Here is a 13,130-nt window from a genome sequence, read left to right as displayed (position 1 = left end):
CACAGTCATAAAACAGTTGCCGTATAGTACATTTTGACAGTCCGTCACAGCCCCCAAGTGTATAGAGTAATACCTTTATTATAAACAATGCCAACATGGTCTTGCTGACCGTGGCAGAAACAAAAGCATGACGATACGATACTAAAAACATTCCGTTGCAAAATGCGGGGTACGAGAGGAGAGCTTGCAACCAGAGATCAAGACAAAGCCCCGTTAGGGGCGCCGGGCTGGCTCAGCGTGTTAAGCGTCCGACTTTGGTTCGGGTCGTGATCCCATGGTCCGTGAGTTCGAGTCCCTCCATGGACTGTGTGCTGACAGCTCGGAGCCTGGAGCCTGCTTCGGATTCTGTGTCTCCCTCTCTCTCTGCCCCTCCCCTGCTCATGCTCTGTCTCTCTCCCTCTCAAAAATAAATTAAAAAAAAAAAACATTAAAAAAAAAGAAGGGCACCTGAGTAGCTCTGTCGTTAAGCGTCCAACTTAGGCTCAGGTCATGATCTCGCAGTTCGTGGGTTCCAACCCAAAGTCGGGCTCGGGCTCTGTGCTGACAGCTCAGAGCCTGGAGCCTGCTTCGGATTCTGTTGTCTCCCTCTCTCTCTGCCCCTCCCCCACTTAGGCTCTGTCCCTCTCTGTCTCTCTCAAAACGAAATGAACATTAAAAAAAGTTGACTACAAAGCCCAGTTACATGAATCTACGAGTTATAAGGTCCAACTCAGAATCATGGCAGCAACCGTGAGATTTGCTTCCAGGGAGTATTTCTGGAGAGCAAAGCAGGGAGGGAGGAGGTGGAGAAAGAGACTTTCGCTTTCACTCTTTATACTTTCATAATAGTTAGGGTTTTAATGCCAAAGCATGCATAACTGTCAGAAAAAAATTTAAACTGAACAAAGAAGAAGAGGAAGAAAAAGAGGAAATTTACCACCTGTGTAACCTTGGGCTGTATATTTAACCTGAATATCAATTTCTTCAACTATAAACTCGGAGTGTAAGGACCTATGATGCCTGTTTGTTCAGTCAACAAATATTTCTTGACTGTATGTATTGTCTTCACTGCTGTGAGTTGGCAATAATTAGTGTCACTGTGAAAAATTGAATGAAATGATTCAGATAATGTGTCTGGCACCAAGAAAGTGCTCGACAGATGTCATTATGTTCCTTCCATTTCTCTAGTAGAAAAGCAGAATTAGTCTCGGAATTTTTTTTTTTTTTAAGTAGGCTCAACGCCCAGCATGCAACTTGAACTCATGACCCTGAGATCAAGAGTCACATGCCCTACTAACTGGGCCAGCCAGGTGCCCCTGGTCTCAGAATTTGAGGCAAGTTTAAAGCAGTCTCAGGTGTGGGGATTGGTGAACAAGGAAGAACCCTGGGCAGGTCCCATGTGAAATCTGTCTAACTCCATGTTGCCCAGGGACGCAGACTCCTGAGAAGCCAGAAAAGTCTCAGTCTTGCGCCAGTGAGATTCAGCTTCAAGCCTGACATCTTCTTTTCATCCCCAAGAACTTGCTTTCTGGAGTAGGTTAATCTTTAGTTCACCCCGTCAAAAACTGTACCCTACAGGTAAATGTATCATTTCTTGAAGTAGTTTACTTGTTGGATGAAGGTTCTCGAAATCTTAGCTGTTCAAGTCTAATTTTAAAGGATAAATAATGGCAAAAAAAGCTAAATGATAGTCAAAGCCTAAAGTGTAATATTAAAGAATGCAAAGGCCTCTAAATATTGAATGCCAGGTACAAGAAACAAAAACAAAACAAAAACATGATCTCCTGTGGAATGTCTTTAGGGAAGAAGGGGATGGCGGTATTGAGAGGCATCAACTCATCATCCATCAATCACCTCATTAAATAAGGTTGTAAGGAATCAAATGAAATGACTTGGGTAATGTGTCTGACACCGAGTAATTATGTCTGGCACACCAATTATTGTTAAGCTGCCAAATTCAGTCAGCTAAATCTAGTCTCATCATCAGTTACCCTATGATTCTGGAATAAAAGACCATTAAAAGCCACCTTCTCCTTCTCCTTCTCCTTCTCCTTCTCCTTCTCCTTCTCCTTCTCCTTCTCCCTCTTCCTTCTCCTTCTCCTTCTCCTTTTCCTTCTCCTCCTCCTCCTCCTCCTCCCCCTGCCCCTCCCCGTCCCCCTTCTCCTTCTTTTGCAATCTCATAGTAGCATCTACTAATGACTACATTTTGGGGGAAAAAAAATCAACCCGGGGCGCCTGGGTGGCTCAGTTGATTAAGCATCCAACTCTTGATTTCAGTTCAGGTCATGATCTCACTGTTTGTGGGATTGAGCCCTGCGCTGGGCCCTGCGCTGACAGCATTGAGCCTGCTTGGGATTCTCTCCCTGTCTCTCTGCCCCTTCCCTGCTCTCTCTCTCTCTCTCTCTCAAAATAAAATAAACATTTTTTAAAAAATCAACCCAGTCACATATATTACAAAGAGACACCAGTATTCTTGTCTCAGGGCATTAGAGAGGACAAAACTGAGCTAGAAATCCTATATGTAGAAACAATGTAATATGAGGATTAGATCTGAACGTCAGATAAATATGGTTAGGAGGAAAACTTTTAAATAAAAATGTTATAAAAGAATGTAAGTCTTAGAGAGAAATTAGGTTTTCTTACTCATGAAAGAGTCTACATTTTTCTAATGCTATTCTCTTGGAATCAGAATAGCTTGATTTCTGATTTGTGAATTCTGGCTCTGCTGTAGATTAGGTTAACTGCCATATAATCTTGAACAACTCACAGACTCACGTTTTCCCCTTATGAAATGAGGATAGTGTTAGCTGACTTGCCTAACTCATGGTGATGTGATAAAGCTTAAATGAGATAATATATACAAATGCATTTGGAAGGCTGTAAAAGACTATCAAAATAGAAAGAAATATTCTTTAATTTCCCTCTATTCAATTCAAGCCTTCTTCTACAATTCTTGCACATCCCCTTTTGGCCCTCCTTTAAACATTTAAAACAACAGATTTCAAATATTTCTGTTTATTTCTAATCAATGGCACTCTTCACTCAAGGGAAATAATGGGAAGACCAAGGAAATCCAAAATGTAATAGAGCTAAAACAAGAGCTATTCCATTGAACCTAGAATATGAGTTCAGCTGGCTCTCCATTCCTTACCCACTGCCTTAAGACCCCTGGGGTAGACCCACTGAACAGAACCAGAAAACCACTAACCAAACTAATAATTGTAAAAGGATTACTACCTGATTTACTCCCGAAGTATTCAAAATCTTTGTGCACATTTTGCTTATCACTTAGTTTGTCAGCATTTCAAAGACAGGAATCATGTTCCCTAATTATTCTGTATTTGCCTTGCAAAGCTCTATTCTGACCATCATGTCATAGTTTCTTACCTTGATATATTATTTTGTAAGCCACAGATTCGCAAAGATGAAAAGCATCCACGATATTCATTATTGGCAAGAGTATGGGAAAACAGACTCTCTCAGATACTAGGTTCAAATTGTAAGTTCTCCCTTGCCTGCTGTGAGTAGTGGTTCTTCTTCTTTTTTTATTTTCTTTTTTCTTTTTTAAAATTTACATCCAAATTAGTATACATGTATTCAGTGAATGTCTGCTATGCATAACAAGAAAATAAAACCCAAAAAAGCTCCACCCCCAGGAGAGCTTACATACTTATGAGACAAAATAAACAAATTAACCAATGAATGTATATTGTGTCAGGTACTGAAAAATATCATGACAAAAAGATTAAGCAGGATAGTGGGAAAAGAGTAGCAGGAGGTGCTATCTTAGACTGGGTGGTAAGAGAGGTCCTCCCCGATTAGGTAACACTTAAATGGAAAAAATGAAATAACGAAGAAAACAAAGGTTAACTGTAAGAGCAGAGGGGGCGTTCAAGGGATGGCAAGGAGCCCAGGGCATGTGGAACAGAAAACCATGAATTTAATAGATGCACTGGGAAGCCACTGGAGGATTTGGAAACGGCACTCGCATAGCTTTTTGCATTTTTTTATTTAAGAAAACTTTTTTAAGTGTATTTATTTTGAGAGAGACAGAGACAGAGACAGCGTGAGCAGGGATGGTGTAGAGAGAGGGAGAGGGAGAAAGGATCCCAACCAGTCCCTGCACCATCAGCACAGAGCCTGATGTGGGGCTCGAACCCATGAACTGTGAGATCATGACCTGAGCTGAAACCGAGAGTTGGACGCCTAACCAACTGAGCCACCCAGGTACCTCTTTGTTTGCATTTTTAAAGGGTCACTCATTCTATGGTGCAGAGAGTAGAGGGGCAAGGGGGGCAGCACTGAGGAGCCAGATGCAGTAATTCAACTGACATATGATGGTGTCTTGGATTCTGATGGTTGAGGCAGAGATGGTGAGAGGTTGTCAAATTTGGGATATATTTTGAACGTAGACCTAAATGAATTTGCTGCTGGATTAGATTTAGATTAAGGGGGAAAGAGAAGAATCAAGGATATTTCTCAGTTTTTGGCTTAAGCAATTGAGGGTGGGGAAGATAATAAATGAAGAGCACTTTGAAGAGTGGAGTAGGAATCAAAATATTGATTTGAGGCAATATTTAAGTTTCAAATGCCTATTAGCTATCCAAGCAGAGAGTCTGGAATACAGGGAAAGGTCAGGGCTGGAGATAGACATTTGGAAGTCATGGGATGAGCTGAGATCATATAGAAAGCCACTGTAGATGAAGAAGAACTCCAAGGTCTGAGCATTTAGGTATTAGGAAGAGGGAAAGGATCCAGCAAAGGAAACGAGAGGGTTAATGGATTAACCAATGATTAAAAGGAAACGGGTTAAAAAGAAAAGCCAATGTGTTAAAAGGAAAAGCAAGAGAATAACAGCACCCCTAAAGCCAAGGAAACAGTGTTGCAAGAAGGATTCACCAAACTGCCAACTGTATATCCAAAGTCTCAAGAATGTTTTACCCACTGACCATCTCCTAACAATTTATCCTGTGTAAATATTCATGTATGGGTACAAGGATGTAGCTACAAGAATATTCATTAGACTCTTCAAAGTAGTGCAACTGAAACCGCCAAACTGTTAACAACACAGATTTTTAAAGAAATAATTAGAATTCCTCCACTTGATGACAAAACAATGTGAAAGCTAAAAATCAAAATTATGTTCTTTTATATATTTCCTTGAAAGGATGTCAAGAAAAACAAAATAAAAATACGTGTGTTGCATTTCTATCAAATGGGTATCTATAGCACAATACCACTTTAAAAAGAGGCTATAATCTATGTGAGTTTACATATGTACAGAAACAAATCCTAAAGAATTCGCACCACATTGACAGTGATTTTCCTTGGGTGATTTTTACTTCTTTAAATTTTCTGCATTGTTTGACGCTGTTTCCATTTTAAGAAAAAACTTCAAAGGCTCTATTGAGACTTCAGGCCTTGTACTGAAAGTGAGAGGCCAATATCCTTCCTTGAATCGACTCACAGATGTCACATTTCGCCACTCTATGAATTTGCATCTCAGTCTAAAGGCAACGCATACATTATGCTCTTTCCTTGTACACACGCGCACTGGAAAAATACAAACGCCTGTAGATGGAACCATATGAAATCCTGATATTCAACCACTTTTGGCTTATAAAACAAGCCATTTCATGTAGTTCCGTCTACTGTTTGAAATCTGACCGAATACTATGTTTCAAGATCTGGGAGACTCTAACTCTAACAGATCGCTTCATAAATACTGATTCTTTCTCTCTGTCCATCATCCTCGGAGATTCCATCCCCAACCCAGAGATGCAACTGTGCTGTAAGGAGAAGAGCTCTCGGCGCCGGGGTGGCTCAGTCTCTAGGTAGAGCACCTGACTCTTGATTTCGGTTCAGGTCGTGATCTCATGGTTCAAGTCCCAGGTCAGGCTCTGCGCTGTGCGTGGGGCTTGCTTGGGATTCTCTCTCTCCCTCTCTCTCTGGCCCTCCCCTGCCCATTCTCTCTCTCTCTCTCTCCCTCCCTCACTCTCTCCCTTTCTATCTCCTCTCTCTTGCTCCCCCTCTCTAAATAAATAAATAAATAAATAAATAAACATTTGAAAAGAAAAGAGCTCTAGACTGAAGGTCAAACAGGTAATTTTTAAAGCTCTGTTGAGGCCTAATTGAAATAAAATAAGATGCACATAGCTGAAGTATAAAATCTGATTAGTTTTGACATATGTGTACAGCTATGAAAACACAACACCATTAAGATAAGAAACATTTCGATCATCCTAAAAAGATAACTCGTGCAGCGTTTCATCCTTCTTTCCACCCCCATTCCCAGGCAACTACTAACCAATTCTGTCACTATAGATTGGTTTGCATTTTTTAAAATTTTATATAAATGGAATCATAAAGTATGGACTCTTTGATCTGGCTTATTTTACTGATCACAATTAATTTGTATCCACCGATGTTCTTTTGAGGATCAGTACTGAAAAAGTTAAAAAATCAGGGGGCGCCTGGGTGGCGCAGTCGGTTAAGCGTCCGACTTCAGCCAGGTCACGATCTCGCGGTCCGTGAGTTCGAGCCCCGCGTCAGGCTCTGGGCTGATGGCTCGGAGCCTGGAGCCTGTTTCCGATTCTGCGTCTCCCTCTCTCTCTGCCCCTCCCCCGTTCATGCTCTGTCTCTCTCTGTCCCAAAAATAAATTAAAAATGTTGAAAAAAAATTAAAAAAAAAAAATCAGTAGGCCATTAGGTTCTTTATTGTTGATCATTCATGACAATATGGACTCATGGATATTTATTTTATACTGTGGGTTATAATCTGACCCTATTTCATTTATCTTGTTGCTTAAATTATTCCAGCTTTGGCCACTGGGACCTCTTTGAATTAGCTCCTGTGTCTCTTTGACATATCCCTATTACCAGGGTTTTTGTTTGTTTGTTTGTTTAGTTGCATGCTTATTTCCTCGTTCTGTGCAAGTACAGAATGTTCTAGGCTCATATTGTATATTTCTTCCCTGGTCCTGCAGTCATTTTTGCAAAAGCCTAGGTTCCTTTCATTGGAGAGTGTATAAGTAACCAAGATGTGGGCACTGGATATACTCATTTTTTTTTTTTCCTTTTGGCATACTGTTCAATTTTTCAGCCACGATTTTTGAAAATACTGTTTTTGCCCATTTAATTGACTTTGGAACTTTCTCAAAATTCAATTCGCCAAAAGGAAGGAAATCCTGACACGTGCAACAACGTGGATGAATCTTGAGGACATTATGTTACGTAAAATAAGGCTGTCACAAAAAGACATATACTGTATCATTCCACTTATAGGAGGCGTCTAGAGGAGTCAAATTCATAGAAACAGAAAGTAGAAGAGTGGTTTCCAGGGGTTTGAGTGAGAAGAAAACCAGTTGTTTAATGGGTACAGAGTTTCAGTTTTGCAAGATGAAAACGTACTGGAGATTAGCTGCACAACAATGTGAATATACTTAACACTACTGAGCTATATACTTCGACGTGGTTACGATGGTAAATTTTATGTTATGCATTTTGACCACAATACAAATATTTGGGGGGCACCTGGGTGGCTCAGTCGGTCAAGTGCCTGACTCTTGATTTTGGCTCAGGTCATGATCTCACAGGGCTGACAGCATGTGGAGTCCGCTTAAGATTCTCCCTCTCCCTCTCCCTCTCCCCCTCCCCCAGTCGTGCGCATGCACAGGCACTCTCTCTTAAAAAACATGTAATGCATGAAATGAAAAAGAATTAAAGTAGATGTAACAAAAAATCAATTGCCCATATCTCTGTGGGTCTGTTTATATACTTTAGATTCTGCACCAATAATCTGTGTGTTTATCCTCTTACCAATACCGCCACGTCTTGACTACTGTAGCTTGAAATCAGCTCATGTGAGTCCTCCAACTTTTTCTCCTTTTCAAAGCTGTTTTGTCTATTTGGGTTCCTTTTCATTTCTACATACATTTCTGAGCCAGCTTTTCTACATCTACAAATATCCCGCCATGATGTTATTGTGATTGAATTGAATCTATAGATCAATTTGGAGAGAACTGAAATGGAACATTATTGAATCTTTTATCACTGTTTACTGTTTTTCAGCAAACGGATAAGTATATTTTGTTAAATTTATACATAAGTATTTCATGCTGTGTGTACCATTATAAATGGCATGGACTTTAAAACTTTGCCTTCCAAATGTTCATTGTCAGCATTGGGAAATACAATTATTTTTTGTATACTGACCTTGTATCATACATCACTAATCTCATTTATGGAGTTTTAGGAGCTATTTTTGCAGATTGCTTGGTATTTTCTTCCTTTTCTTCCTTTTTCTTTTTTGAGTAGGCTTCACACCCGGCACGGAGTCCAACACAGGGCTTGAACTCACAACCCTGAGATCAAGACCTGCATTGAGATCAAGAGTTGGACACTTAACCCACTGAGCCACCCAGGCACCATCTTGGTATGTTCTATTTAGAAAATCATGACATCTACAAATAAAGACAGATTTATTTCTTCTTTCCCGATTTGTATACATTTTATTTCTTTTTCCTGCCTCATTTCACTCAAGAGGACATCAAGTATGAAGTTAAATATGAGGTTAAAGTGGACATCATTCCTGATTCCCGATCTTAGGTAAAAAGTATTCAGTCTTTCACCATTCATTACATTATTACCCGAAGAATTTGTTCTTGTTTTGTTTTTAAGTGTTTTTTTTTTAATAAATTCTCCTCATCAGGTTCAGTTCCCTTCTGATCCCTTGTTTGTGGATAATTCTTAATATCATGAAGTGATGTTGAATTTTGTCAAATTCTTCCTCATGTGTTTTTTTGATATAATAGTATAGCTTTTCTTCTTTAATCTCTTGTTATGGTGAATTAAATTGATTGATTTTCAGTAATGAATCATCCTTATATTCCTGAGATAAACTTAATTTGGTTCTGATATGTTATCATTTTCATTTATTATTGATCTTTATTTGATAATATTTTATTCAGGGCTTTGCATCTATATTTATTATGGATATGGGGCTCTTCATTTTCTTTAATGTTTTGTCTGATTTTTTAATGTTTATTTATTTTGAGAGAGAGAGATAAAGAGCACGAGCAGGGAAGGGGCAAAGAGAGAGGGAGAGAGAGAATCCCAAGCAGGCTCTGCACTGTCAGCACAGAGCCCAATGCAGGGCTCAATCCCACAAATGGTGAGATCATGACCTGAGCTCAATTCAAGATTTGGACACTCAACCAATTGAGCCACCCAGGCACCCCTGTCTGACTTTTATATTAGGGTGACATTGACCTTTTCTTTCTGTAAGAGATTGTATAGATTTAGTACCAGTCCTTTCTGAAATGATTGACAGGATCCTCCAGTGGAGCCATCTGGACCTGGAATCTTCTTTTTGGAAGTTATTTAACTATGAATTCAAATTCTTTAATAAATATAGGACCATCTAGTTACTTATTTCCTCTTGAGTGAGCTTCAGTAGTTTGTGTCTTTTAATAACTGGTTCAATATAAGTTTTCAGAATTACAAGAATACAATTATCTTTACTATTCCCTTAATATCCTTTTATGCCTGTATGCTCTGTAGTGATATCCCCTCTTTCATTCCTGATATTAGCAATCTGTGTCTTCATTCATTTATTTTTGTTAGTGTTCCTACAAATTAATCAATTTTACTGAAAATGTCAAAGATATAGCATTTAGTTTCATTGATTTTCTCAATTGTTTTTGTTTTCACTTTCAGTGATTCTGCTCTTTACCATTTCCTTCCTTCTGTTTTCTTTGAATTTAATTTACTCACCTTTACTAGTTTCTTAAGGTAGATGCTTAGATCCTCACTTTGAAACCCTTTTCTAAAAGATGATTTAGTGCCACACACTTCCCTTGAACAAGTACATTAGATGTATCTCACAAATGTTGCAACTTAAATTTAATTTAATTCAAAATATGTTCTAATTTTCCCTTGGGTCTTTCTCTTTAATTCATTGGTTATTTAGTAATGTTTTCCAAATATCTGAGGGTTTTCCAGGTATTTTACATCTCTTTTATTTCTATTTGGTTTAACATCATTATCGTCAGCAAACATACTTTGTATGACTTTGATATTCGTACAATTGTAAGGTATATTTGTGGCCCAGAGTATGTCTCATGTGCACCTGATAAGAAGATGAATTCAAGTTGGTGATAATGTTGTTTAGGTTTTCTATATTCACCTTCATCTGGGATACCTGTACTGAAGTTACCATATACATCTATGGATTTGCCTGTTCCCTCTTTCGGTTCTATGACTTTCTATCAGCTCTACTTTGAGGACCTATTGTTAGCTGCATATACATTTATAATTGTTATGTCTTCTTGGTGAACTGATTCTTTCATAATTATCTAGTTCCTTCTTTATTCCTGCTAATATTTACTGCTCTGAAGTTTACCTTGTCTGATCTCAATATAGCCGCATCACAGCATTCTTTCAATTATTACTGGCATCATATATCTTTTCCATCGTTTTACTTTTTCAATAACAGGCTTATGTTTTAACAAAACAAATTAGTCTGGTAGTTCCAAGGTGTAAAAGCAACCAGTTTTGAAGTGATTCATGATAACAGCACACACATCGATCCTTCCTCAGGGGAACAGTCTCCTCCCTGATGCCCTCCTTGGTCATGATGCAGATTCTGAGTGTCTTCCTAGTGTATGCATCCATCCCCTCTGGCTCTGCCCCAAAGACAGTGGGACCTGCTCCACATTCTTCGTGTTCTTAAAACCAACCTGGTTGTCAAGCAGGCACTGGTTTGTAGCATGGCACTTGCCGAGTCGTGCACAGCTCTGTTCCCTTCTTCATCCGGTCCTCCAACAATGTTGGAAGCACAGTATGCAAAGAAGCACCTTGAATAGATGATTGTAGACAGCATTGCAGCAATCGCTCCCGTAGTCATGGTCTTATTTGTAGAATGCGTGTACATCTTCAGTCTTGCTGCAATCATCTTTGTCGGGGAAAGATGGTCTCCATGAAAACCGCCGCATCCGAGGACTGTTTGGGCTGTTAATTTGCAACACTTGGGGCTGTCTCAGGTGTGAACTGAAAACCCTTCCCTTAATCAAGTGTCAGAAGCAACAACCGAAAACTCTTCTCAAGCAATTGCCAGTACGGTACCTCCACTGACAGCACAGGGCAAGAAGTGCACCTGCAAAGGGCCCACATGCTTTCAGGCTCCGTCACCGGGTCTAGGCCAGGTCCCCAGCACCTCTGCTGGGCTGGGGCTATTTCACCGCGAGAGGGCTTCATCATTTTACTTGTAACCTATATATATCTTTATATTTTATATTTAAAGTACATTTCTTTTTTTTATTATTTTTTTAATGCTTATTTATTTTTGAGGGAGAGAGAGAGAGACAGTGTGAGGGGGGAGGGGCAGAGAGAGAGAGAGGGAGACACAGAATCCGAAGCAGGCTCCAGGCTCTGAGCTGTCAGCACAGAGCCCGACGTGGGGCCCGAACTCACACACCACGAGATCATGACCTGAGTTGAAGTCAGACGCTTAACTGATTTTTAAAAAAAAATTTTTAACGTTTATTTATTTTTGAGAGAGAAAGACAGAGCGTGAGTGGGGGAGGGGTAGAGAGAGAGGGAGACACAGAATCGGAAGCAGGCTCCAGGCTCTGAGTTGTCAGCACAGATCCTGACATGGGGCGCAAACCCGTGAACTATGAGATCATGACCTGAGCCAAAGTCAGATGCTAAACCGACTGAGCTACCCAGGCGCACCCCCCTTTTAAAAAAAAAAAAGAGAGAGAGAGAGAAAGACTTTTTTTTATCCATGTATTTGCCATCTTTGATGCTCTTCCTTCATTCTTGAAAATTCCAGTTTTTCCCTAATACACTTTTCCTTCATCCTAGAGATCTTAGTTTAGCATTTCTTATAGACCATGTCTGCTGTTGACAGTCTCTTAGTTTTCCTTTTTCTGAGAATGTCTTTATTACACCTTTACTCATGAAGCATATCCACACTAGATGGAGAATATTTGGGGTTAATAGTCCTTTGTTTTCAGCACCTTAAAGATGTCCCACTGGCTTCTGGTCTCCACGGTTTCTGATGACAAATCCACGGGTCCCATACATGCAAACATATGATGTTTTCCTTGGCTGCTTTAAAGATTTTTAAAAATTTATCTTTGGTTTTCATTAATTTGATTAAGATATGGCCAGGCATGGTTTTCTCTGAGCTGTTCTCTTTGGGTTCACTAAGCTTCTTGAAATGATAGATTTTACATTTCACAAAATGTGCAAAGTTTTCAGTTAATATTCTTTAAAATATTTTTTTCTGCACCAATCTCGTCTCTCTTTTTGGCACTCCAATGATATGAATGTTAGGCTTTTTGATATTGTCTCACAAGCCCCTGAAGCTCTGTTCATTTGGTTCAACCTTCGAATCTTCTTTGTTTCGGTGTTCCTCAGATTGGATAAGGTTTATTGACCTATTTTCTTTTCTTTCCAGCTTTATTGAGTTATAATTGGTAAGTAAGTGTGTGTATTTAAGGTGTTTCATGTGATGGTTTGATATACATATACACTGTGTACATATACATATACATATGCATATATGATATGTATATACACTGTGTACAAATGATATACATATACACTGTGTACAAATTTCAAGTACACAACACAGTATTATTAACTATAGCCACCATGCTGTAGAAAAGATCCCCAGAACTTGTTAATCTTCTGACTGAAAGTTTGTAACCTCTGATCAACCTCTCCTCATTTTCTCCACCCTTCAGTGCCTGGTAACCGCTATGCTACTCTCTGGTTCTGAACTCCACGTTTTTTTAGATTCCACACATAAATGAAATCATACAGTTTGTTTCTCTTATTGACCTATTTTCCAAGTTACTGGTTCTACTCTAGTCTACTGTGGAGTCCATGTGGGAAGTTTTTCATTTCAAATGTTGTACTTTTCCGTTCTAAATTTTCCATTTGATTCTTTTTTTATATATACTTTTTTAAAAAGTTTATTTAGTTTGAGAGAGAGAGAGAGCATACGAGAGTGCAAGTGGGGGGAGGGCAGAGAGAGAGAGAGAGAGAATCCCAAGCAGGCTCTGCACCGTCAGCACAGCGCTCGGTGCCAGGCTTGAACCCACGAACCTTGAGATCATGACCTGAGCCAAAATCAAGCG

General features: G+C 39.4%; 1 pseudogene; it reads right to left on the bottom strand.

Moving 5' to 3' along the window:
* LOC131502120 (proteasome subunit beta type-1-like) overlaps nucleotides 1-11,238 on the bottom strand; it is a 55,962-nt pseudogene extending 44,724 nt beyond the window's left edge.
* Between the last annotated feature and the right edge of the window lie 1,892 nt (nucleotides 11,239-13,130).

The sequence above is a fragment of the Neofelis nebulosa genome, chromosome X (assembly GCF_028018385.1).
Source record: "Neofelis nebulosa isolate mNeoNeb1 chromosome X, mNeoNeb1.pri, whole genome shotgun sequence".
Classification (NCBI taxonomy): Eukaryota; Metazoa; Chordata; class Mammalia; order Carnivora; family Felidae; genus Neofelis; species Neofelis nebulosa.
This window is presented reverse-complemented; position numbering and strand designations above follow the sequence as displayed.